Raw genomic sequence first — 11,862 nt, 5'->3', positions numbered from 1 at the left:
AGGACAAAATCAAGAAATAATAAATCATGTTTTATATTTTGTTTATTTATCTGCTAAATTAATTAGTATTATACTTTATTTATATTCAACTAAAAAAACCATGTAACCTCAGAAGCTTGTCCTTCTAAAACCATCACATCAGAGTTAGGAATAATGCCAATCATAGCTGGTGAGTTTGAATATGTTAACTGCCTCAACGTGCTTCAGCTCCAGTTCTGACATAAATTATCATAGAAACAGTAAGAAGACACTTCCTTTAAAAAAAGGAACCACTGAGAAATATAATTTCACTAATTTACTTCAAAATTTTAGAGATTATGAATTAAAGCAGGTTTTAAAAGGAGTTTGAAGAGAAAGCTTGTGGCAAAAAAACCACGAATCTCAATAATTATGTCTTCCTCATGTTCAATTTTTCATCCTTTGCATCAGTGAGTTCGGCATGAGGCGCTGCTGTCTTTGCCATTTTCTCTTTCTCTTCCAAATCTTCCAGCTCTCTTTCTTTTTCCGTATTTTGTTTCTCCATTTTCTCACTAGCATTATCATTCCCTCTTTCAAGATGCTCTCTGTCAAGTTTGCTTTTAAAAACATCAATACCTTTTTCCTTTTCTCTGTGTTTTGTTTCCGGAACACTATCTTTTGTTTCCTTCATGAGCTCCTCTGATTCATAGGCATCTTTTGCGATAGGATCCGGAGGTTGTAGGAATGAGGATCCACCAACATTTCTGCATCATTCTGAATAATTGTATTAGGAAATTGTCGCTTAAACTTCCTCTAATACGTATGAATTAATACATATAAAAGTGGAAGGCGATAGGCTTACCACAATTAACATTTGCTTCCAGCTGAAAATGCTGGAATCCTTCTGCACTATGGAAAAAGGTCTCCTGTTGGAACCATATTTCTATCTATGGTACCTTTTCTAATCCCTGAGCTTCATTTTCGAACGTATGTGCTGAGTTGAAAATCCTGCACATATAACAACCCGCCAAAGAGGGGAAACAGACATACAGAGGCTTCAAGATATTAAATAATATCTTCCAATCTATCACAAAATTTACAATTTTCACATACGATACATAATTCCTGAATGATGCAATACAATATTGAATGAGGGAATATCTTAATTTCTAATTAAAATGTCTTGCTGACCTCTATGTACATAATTGATATATGAGCAAGTCACAAAGAAATTTATGACTTGCACAGATATAAGCATGAACTTAAAAAAAATAAGCAGGTATAAAGTTTGAGAGAAAGTGGTGTATAGGTGAAAACTAAATGGTTGTGATATTATTGGTTTTGGAATATTATTATTGATACATAAATGAAGTGGTTTCATCCAATATAAGCAACATTGCATCATTGTTATCCAGATCTATTGGTAAGGTTAATAAATTTGTCGACAATCAAATTGACAAGAATCAATATGATGTGTACACAAGTCCTTAAACTTATTTGATTCCTTTTTCGGCCATCTGTTAGCGAAGCAAAAAGCCTTGAGTCGAATGCTAACCAGATTTTATATTCCAGATCCGGACAGTATTTTAGTGAAGAAATTATAGATGTGCTCGGCACCAAGGAAACAAGGTTGGAAGTTATTGAAAATCTTGTCCAGATCTTAAGCAATAACTTTCTCTTCCCAAAACATTGATCCTCCACCCACAACCTACGTCACATACACCATTTTCCTTATAACACATTCCTTCTATTTCTGGCACTGCATTCTTTTTTCTTACTGAGCCTCCAACCCGACCATCAAACCATAATTGGAGCCCAGATTATCCACTTAATCACAGCATTTTTAATTAATTTGACAATTCTGATCTTCTCCCTTGCTCGAAATAGTGTACAGGGAAAGAGGGTCATTCCGGTACGTGGTACGAGTTCTTGTACGTGGGACGCAGTCTCCACGAAACTAGTAATATGACATCAGTTCACTTAGATTTCACTTCTTATTATCAGTTTAGATACACTTAGATATGGCAGTTCGTGTTTTGAATCTGCAGGTGCTGCAAAGAAGATGAGGGCTGCAGAGGCGACACCAGGCGCAAACAAGTCTCATAATGTCCCCATCACAATCCTTGCAAACATAACTCCCGAAACTGCTCCCAGCATTTCCGATGTATGTTGACCTAAAGTTTAGGTTGTCACAAATCAAAGGTATAAGGGGTGGAGCCGTAAAGGTGGATACAAAACAAGCAAAGACAGATATCCAAGATAGGTTAAATGCTCTCATTTGAGGTGCTGCGAGTGAGTGTATTCTCAGTTTAGTCGCCTTGTGCTCCAAATCCAGCAAAGCGGAAAACCCTTGATTGTTTTCCGTACTTGTTTTTTTTTGCTTTTTGTTTGAGAAATGTCTATCTCAATCTTAGGGAGATAAATATCTCAAATGTTAGCAAGAGATAATATTAATATCAAACACAGTCTTTGCCGATTTTATATTAAATTTTGGAACAAGGTTACATATGCCAATTTTGTCAACATATGTCACCTTCCAAAATTTAGTATAAAATTGGCAAATACGTAATTTGATATTATTATCATCTCTTTATTGCATCTCATACATTTAACACCCTAAATTGAAATGAATATTTGTCAAACAGAAACCAAAAGAAAAACAATATAGGTTTTCCACTCCGTAGATTCGGAGCACAAGGGGACTATATTATAAGATACTCAGCCGCAGCACATCACATGAGAGCATTTCATCTATCATGGATATGTATCCTTGATTGTTTTGTATCCACCTTTGATGTTCCACCCTTGTACCTTTGATTCGCGACAACCATGACCTCAACAGACATCGGAAATGTTCGGATTGCAGCTGGACCTGTGTTTGCAATGATTGTGACGGGAACAAAATGTGACATGTTTGGACCTACCGTCACCTCTGCAGGACTGATGCTCCCTGCAGCACCTGCCATCTCAAAAGCCGAACTGACATCGCTAAGAATCGTTTGGGAACTAATGCATATACTTGATCAGAATACACTCGATCTAAATTGCACCATGTATCTTGAAAACAAGAACTGACATCTAAGTGAATCCGAGCTTGCACACGTGAATATTCACAATCCCATATGTAAATTAATGCAGCACATACACACACAAACATATCAAAAGACACTGAATTATATATATTCTTATTTAAACCCCAATTATCCAAAAACAACATACCTGGTACGTCTTCAAACTTAACATGTTTCCAAGCAGATCATATCTAGGGCAAATAAGAAACAGGTTTCTAAAATTCAAGCACACACGTAGTAAAAAAACAAAAAAAAACCATAGACACAAAAAAGAAAGTAAAAGAAATGAATTTCGTTTGATGAGGGAACGTGTACCAGATTATTGAAGATAACCGAAATACAATCACGTTGAGATCTGGTTGACTGATGATATCTTGCTATCGGATCTGGCGCCAGAGAAACCTTTTACTGTCATGAAAGCCTTGTTATTGTGCTATATAAAAGGCAACGAGGAAGCCGCACTATTGTAAAATATAAAACTACAGTCCGTCTACACATTTGTTGAATGTTCGCGTTCCCCTAAAACTCTTTTTTCTTACTGCGCCTCCAACCCGCCCATCAAACCATATATGGAGCCCTGATTATCCACTTATTCTTTCAGCATTTTTAATTTATTTGACCATTCTGATCTTCTCCCTTGGGAAAGCGGGTCGTTCAGGTAAATGGTACGAGTTCGTGTACGTGGGACGGAGTCTCCACGAATCTAGTAATATGACACAGTTCACTTAGATTTCACTTCTCAGTTTACATTCACTTAGAGATGTCAGCTCGTGTTTTGAATCTGCAGGTGCTGCAAAGAAGAGGAGTGCTGCAGAGACGACACCAGGGGCAAACAAGTCACATAATGTTCCCATCACAATCCTTGCAAACATAACCCCCGAAACTGCTCCCAGCATTTCCGATGCATGTTGACCTAAAGTTTAGGTTGTTGCAAATCAAAGGTACAAGGGGTGGCGCAAGAAAGGTGGATACAAAACAAGCAAAGACAAACATCCAAGATAGGTGAAATGCTCTTATTTGAGGAGCTGCGAGTAAGTGTATTCTCAGTTTAGTCGCCTTGTACTCCAAATCCAGCAAAGTGGAAACTGTTGATTGTTTTTTGTATTGTTTTTTTTTGTTTTTTTTTGAGAAATATCTATCTCAATCTTAGGCAGCTAAATATCTCAAATGTTAGCAAGAGATAATATTAATATCAAACACAGTCTTTGCCGATTTCATACTAAATTTTGGAACAAGGTTACATATGCGAATTTTGTCAACATATGTCACCTTCTTCCAAATTTTTGTATAAATTTGGCAAATACGGAATTTGAAATTATTATCATCTCTTTCTAGCATTCCATATATTTAGCACCCTAAATTGAAATATATTTGTCAAACAGAAACCAAAAGAGAAAACAATCTAGGTTTTCCAGTTCGTGGAATCTGAGCACAAGGCGACTATATTGATAATACACTTGGTTGCAGCACGTCACATGAGAGCATTTCATCTACCATGGATATATATCCTTGATTGTTTTGTATCCACCTTTCCTGCACCACCCTTATACCTTTGATTCGCGACAACCATGACCTCAACAGACATCGGAAATGTTGGGATCGCAACAGGAGCTGTATTTGCAATGATTGTGACGGGAACAATGTGCGACTTGTTTGGACCTACCGTCACCTCTGCAGGACTGGTGCTCCACGCAGCACCTGCCTTCTCAAAAGCCGAACTGACATCTAAGAATCGTTTGGGAACTAATTTATATACTTGATCAGAATACACTCAAATATGCAATTTAGGAAAAAAAAATAAAAATTGAACCAAGTATCTTGAAACAAGAACTGACATCTTGCATACGTCATATTCACAATTCCATACGTAAATTAATGCAGCACATCCACACACAAACATATCAAAACACACTGAATCATATATTCTTAATTAAACCCCAATTATCCAAAAATAACATACCTGGTACGTCTTCAAACTTAACATGTTTCCAAGCAGATCATATCTAGGGCAAATAAGAAACAGGTTTCTAAAATTCAAGCACACACGTAGTAAAAAAAATAAAAAAACCCTAGATACAAAAAAGAAAGTAAAAGAAATGAATTTGGTTTGATGAGGGAACGTGTACCAGATTATTGAAGATAACCGAAATACAATCACGTTGAGATCTGTTTGACTGATGATATCTTCGCCGGCTATCGGATCTGGCGCCGGAGAAACCTTTTACTGTCATGAAAGCCTTGTTATTGTTAAACCCTTGTTATTGTGCTACATACAAGACAACGAAGTGGCCGCTCTATTGTAAAATATAGGACTAGAGGCGGTCTATACAACAAGATAAGACTGACAACAAGATTGTAACTTCATAGGTAAAACGCAGGCACGTGTCTCTCTACGTGGCCATGTATACTCTCGCATTTCATTCACCGATTATAATATTTATAATTTTATTATTTTATAAAAATAAATTATATAAAAATAATAATTATATATTATTAAAATTAATGAAATAAAAATATTTGTATTATTATGGGCATTTCATTGACTGATTATAATATTTGTAATTTATTATTTTATAAAAATAAATTATAAAAAATAATAATTATATATTATTAAAAATTAATGAAGTTAAAATGTTTGTATTATTATGTGTATATTATATTGTTGAAAAATTCAAAATTTATATAATTAAAATTTTAAAAAGTCCTCCTACTACTACGGTTTATAGATCGTTTTGGTGCAAGATGGAAAACCTATAAAAAAGTGGGAGTTTTGAATAGTATTGATGTATGTGGATGATTTAGTATTATTTTTTATATTGCCTTTTTAATTTTTTTGATTTATTAATTATTTTGTTATATTATAATTTTAATTATTAAAATTAATTTGGGAAATATTTGGTTCCCTATAAACGAGGTAAGAAATAAATTGGAGTGTGATTGAAAATTGAATTGGATTATAATTTATAGAGTTTGTAGTTATATTAGATACATGATTTACTTTTTTTTATGGTGGCGAAAAAATATATATTAGGGGAGAATTTTAGTTTTTTGTGCTTGATAATATTCTAAAATTTAAATATTTGTTTAATATATTTGAAAAAATTACGAAAAAAATTACAAGAGTTCCACGTTTATGTGCTTCATTCACTATAATTTTTAAAAAAATTGAAACATCGATATCGGATTTAAAGTACTAGTCAAATGACTAGTTGACTAAAAAAAATAGCAAAACAAATTAATTTATTTTTTTCTGAAAATTTTATCATCTCACCAATATATACAGGTCCGTATGGTTAAATAATTCATAATTATTTTTAAAAAAGTGAAACATCGATATAGGACTAAACACACTATTAAAACAACAAACCAAATAAAGTTATCTTTTTCTTGAAAATTTTGTCATATCACTTATATATACATGTTTTGACATCCGTACGGTTGGATAATTCATAAATATTTTTAAAAAAATCAAAACAACAACATGAGACTAAACACTAGTAAGAAGTATTAGTCAAATCACTCGTTGACTATTAAAAAGCAAACCAAATGAATTAATTTGTTTTTTTTCTGAAAATTTCGTCATATCACTAATATATACTGGTCTTGACATCCATACCGTTGGATCATCAAAAATATTTTTAAAAAATTGAAATATCGACATGGAACTAAAAACCAGTGGAAAGTACGAGTCAAATCACTAGTTGACTATTAGAAAGCAAACCAAATGAATTTATTTTTTTTGAAAATTTTGTCTTATCACTAATATATACTGGTCTTGACATTTTAAAAAAATCGAAACATTGAAATCAGACTAAACACTAGTAGAAAGTACTCGTCAAATCACTAGTTGACTATTAGAAAGCAAACCAAATGAATTTATTTTTTTCTAAAATTTTTGTCATATTACTACTATGTACTGGTCTTGACATCCGTACGGTTGGATCATTCAAAAATATTTTTAAAAAAGTCGAAACATCGACATGGGACTGAACACTAGTAGAATGTACTCGTCAAATCACCAGTTGACTATTAGAAAGCAAACCAAATGAATTTATTTTTTCTAAAAATTGTCATATCACTAATATATACTGTTATTGACATCCGTACGGTTGGATCATTCAGAAATATTTTTAAAAAAATCGAAACAGCGATATGTGACCTAACACTAATACGTAGTACTACACAAATCACTGGTTGATTGTTAAAATAACAAATCAAATAAATTTAACTTTTCTGAAAATTTTGTCATATCACTAACGTATGGCTCGATCAGTCATAAATATTTTTAAAAATTCAAAACATCAACATGAGACTAAACACTAATAATAAGTATTATTGGTTGATTATTAAAAAGCAAACCAAATGAATTTAATTTTTTATAAAAAAATTATCATATCACTAATATATACTGGTCTTGACATCCGTATGATTGGATCATCCAAAAATATTTTTAAAAAAATCGAAATATCGACATTGGACTAAATAGTAGTAGAAAGTACTAGTCAAATCACTAGTTGACTGTTAGAAAGCAAACCAAATTAATTTTTTTCATGAAAATTTTGTTATATCAATAATATATATTGGTCTTGACATCCGTACGGTTGGATCATTCAATTTTTTTTTTAAAATCGAAACATCGACATGGGAATAAACACTAGTAGAAAGTACTTGTCAAATCACTAGTTGACTATTAGAAAGCAAACCAAATGAATTTATTTTTTTTTGAAAATTTTGTGTATCACTAATATATCCGGGTATTAACATCCGTACGGTTATATCATTCAGAAATATTTTTTTAAAAAATCGAAACATCGATATCGGACTTAACACTAATATTTAGTACTAGTCAAACCACTGGTTGACTGTTAAAATATCAAACCACATAAAATTAATTTTTTTATAAAAATTTTGTCATAACACTAATATGCGTGTTTTCATCATTTTGATTGGATAATTATTTTAAGTCTAAACAATTTAACTTCCCGTTATATGAGTTTAAACTCTTTAAGACTTGAATAACCATTACGAGTAATACAATTATATTAGTATCTAATGAACTACTGTATGTATGCATTTGGAATCAACAAGAAACAATGAACAGGGAATATATTGGAATACTTTGACATGGTAACACACTGAATAAATTAGACTGAATAAATTGTAAGGGGTCAGAAGCGAGAGCGCAAAGAAGTCACCACTAACCATACGCATTCTCAGCCACCAATAACCACCACCACCCAACACGGTGCATAAAATTTAATGATTACTGTTCACGTTTTCCGACGAAAAACCATCGTCACAAATCTTGTTTCCGGCTACAAACCTCAAACTTTATTGCTACCAAATTCCTCCGCCAATAAATTGGCGCTAGAAGGAGGGGCTAATCAAGATCTACATCTAGGAGGAAAGATGTCTCAATATCGTGATGGAATTTCTATGATGGAGAAAGCTCTGAAGAAGGCTCTGAGCAAGGCAATGATGAACCTTACATTCCTGTTCCACTTGTGTCCATTGACCACTTAGGCACAAAAAAAAGATTATAATGAAAGCTTGGCACCAACAAGACATTAGAAATATGAAAATCTGTACTGAATTTGATAGAACCAGTTTGTGTAACCAACACAGAATGACCATTAGGTAAAGCCACATGAACGCGAGTAGACAATGTTGTTATTTCAGACAGAATACTAGAAATGCAACACATATGATATGTTGCACCTGTATTAATAAGCCAAGTAGTTGAACTAGTATCAGTGAAAACCAGATTAGCAGAGGATATTTCCATACATGCCATATGATCTTCTGGACTCTTAACAGAAGATTGGTTCATGCCAACAAACATTGTCATCATTTTATTGAGCTGTGAGATCTGTTGCTGCATTTGTTCCATCTGATCTCCTGACTTTGTGTCTGATTGCAGTTGTGAAAGACTTTCAACACTAGCTTGATTAGCCTTAGGCAGATTCCTGAAATTTGAAGTTTGAGATGTAGCTTTATCCTTCCTCTTCCAATTAGGTGGATAACCAACAAGTTTCTAGCAATTCTTTTTGGTGTCCATTGAAATTGCAGTATGAAAACTTGAATCCAGATCTTAATTGTGAACAAGTAGCTTGATTAGGCTTAATACCTCCAAATATTCTAGTATTATTGGCAGTACTAACATTATCAGTAGTGCTCATCAGAGAATTCACAAAAGGATTTGGCCCTAACATCAGAGAATTCACAAAAGCAAAAGCTTGAGACACTGAAGGCAATGGATTCATCATTAGAATCTGACCCTTAACATTGGCATTACTCTCATGTAATCCCATTGGAAACTGTAACAGCTTTTTCTTTTGATCTCGTTTAATCTGCACCTTATGTGCTCCACAAACACAAGTAACCAGAGGCTCCAAAACAACATATTCATCCCAGAGTCCTTTGAGCTTGTGAAAATATACTTCTACAGATTTAGTTCCCTGCTCTAAAGCATGAATGTCTTTCAGAATTTGATAGATTCTATGTCCATTAGTTCCTGAAAACCTTTCTCGAAGTTTGTTCCAAACCTTTTGAGCAGTAGTGACATAGCTTAATCCATCAGTAATGTCATCAGCTACCGTATTCAAAATCCATGTGATTATCATATCATTGACTCTTTCCCATTAAGCATACAAGGGAGAATCAAAAGCAGGCTTCTCAAAGCCATCATTAACAATCACAAACTTATTTCTAGCATTCAAAGCTATTTGCATAGAGCGACTCCATGGACCATAGTTGTCTGGTCCTAACAACTTCTTTGCAATCAATACTAATCCAGGATGATCGTTGTTATGCAGATATAGCCGATGAGAATTATTACAAATTAAAGTATGATTATACTGAAAATCACTGTTATCTTGAAGATCAACTGTGTGTGACTTAGAAATCAAGTTCGTATCATCATCATCGTTATGACGAGATAGTGGATCAACAAATGTATTATTACTAGTAGAACCAAGTCCTTGAACTACATTCACGTAACTGTTTCTCACCATGACTGAATCGAAAAATCAAACAGTTTCGTACGAAAACTAGGGTTTCATGAATTGAGATCTACTTGAGAAATTGCATAAAGAGTAACGGAGAAAATTGATACGCAGAGAAGACGATGAACTTCGCAAATCGTTGCTCAGATCGATGAATTTCAGTCATGTTTAGCTCTTATACCATAATAGAATAGAGAACAAATATGCTTACATGTTTGTATAACAGTGAGAAGAAGAAGATATTTTGTAAAAGTTTGTTAGAGAAATGAAATGAAACAGACATTCTGTATTTATACAAACCAGGTCAACTAGAGTTTACTATGACAGCTAAGCAATGCTAAAGAACTAATTCCATACACACTTGACGAATGCCTTATTTGTTTTGATACTAAAGCAAGAGTCATAGTAATTCTTGACTGATGTCACCACAGTTGCTGCATTACTAGATGCTGATGTAGTACATTCTTCTATATTCTCATTATGTATGCATTAGGAATCAACAAGAAACAATGAACAAGGAATATATTGGAATATTTTGACACGGTAATACACTGAATAAATATCCTTTGCAGTGTGATCGTCTGAGCATGACTGCATTGGCTAAATCCTGAGTAGCAAGAAAATAGAAAAGCAGATTATTTTATTAGTTCGTATAGAACCCGAAGAAGTTTACATGAACGTCGCAGCAAGGTATACTAACTTCTAAAAATAATTAATAAATGAACATACCTACAAAGCAGCGAAGAAATGCTAATACACATATATCTAGGTCATCTATATAATCACTAAAGTCAATTCAATTAATACAGAGGAAAGAAAATAACCGTGTCACATAACAATGTCTCTTTCAGAAACGAACATCAGATTAAGAATGTCTGTAGTACTTCTGTGGCAGGGGTAATGAATTAGTCACATCTTTGGATAGATAAGAAAACTCTGCAGTGATGGACATCATATTTCGTTAAATAGTATGTATGGAGAAATTAAATAAGACAAAACAAAACTGATGCCCTAAATCGAGGTTATCTTAAATTGAACTGTTAAAGAGTCTTATTTTAGGATCCGGAATGTAATATGGAAGCAAGTGCTGATTAGATTCAGAGTCCCGATAAAGTAAATATGGGAACTCTCAGTCGAAGATATGGAAGATGAATATTGGCGAATTATTAAGCAACCAACGGATGAAGTTAAAATATGCGCAACTCATAGTTTAATCAGTTTTCATGTACTTTTTTTAATATCTTTACACATTACATGATGATGCACCTTTGATATCCAAGGTATACTATGGAGAAATGGTTCTCGATGATCTAAAGAAAAACAGATCCCTTTGTACTTCAGGTTGGAATTTGAATATCTTTCCCCATCTCCCAGGTTTTATTCTTAGTTTTGAAGAATGTGACTTCTACGGAATTCTGGTGCCATGTCTTTATGTTGGAATGTGGTTTTCATCATTATGCTGGGTAATTATCTTGAGTCTAAACAATGGAAGTCCCGTTATTAAACAAAAATGGATTCTATGAGAAGATAAATAGTATAGATTTAAGATAATTACCCAGAAAAATGATCAAAAACACGTGCTAACATCAAGTCATGGCAGGTTTAATACAATGAGGTCTGCAACATGTAAGCAGGTTTCCTGTTTCATGCTCCAGGTCTGCAACATGGTTAAATGAGTTTAAAATCTGTACAACTTGAACAATCATTAGAAGTAATACAATGAGCAATTACATTAATATCTAATGAACTACTGTATCTGTATGCATTAGGAATTAACAAGAAACAATGATCAAGGAATATATTAGAATACTTTGACACGGTAATACACT

General features: G+C 33.4%; 1 long non-coding RNA gene across 2 annotated transcripts; it reads right to left on the bottom strand.

The window, feature by feature from the left end:
• Nucleotides 1–887: 887 nt before the first annotated feature.
• Nucleotides 888–5,346, bottom strand: LOC141721795 (uncharacterized). Of its 2 annotated transcripts, XR_012574877.1 has the most exons (5): nucleotides 5,156–5,346; nucleotides 4,990–5,032; nucleotides 3,345–3,437; nucleotides 3,178–3,220; nucleotides 888–952 (listed from the first exon to the last, which is right to left on the bottom strand). It is a non-coding gene; the product is annotated as an uncharacterized LOC141721795 (long non-coding RNA). The 2 variants fall into 2 exon arrangements; XR_012574876.1 differs by lacking the exon at nucleotides 888–952 and having other exon boundaries at nucleotides 2,917–3,220.
• Between the last annotated feature and the right edge of the window lie 6,516 nt (nucleotides 5,347–11,862).

This window comes from Apium graveolens, chromosome 4, assembly GCF_009905375.1.
Source record: "Apium graveolens cultivar Ventura chromosome 4, ASM990537v1, whole genome shotgun sequence".
NCBI classification, from domain to species: domain Eukaryota; kingdom Viridiplantae; phylum Streptophyta; class Magnoliopsida; order Apiales; family Apiaceae; genus Apium; species Apium graveolens.
This window is presented reverse-complemented; position numbering and strand designations above follow the sequence as displayed.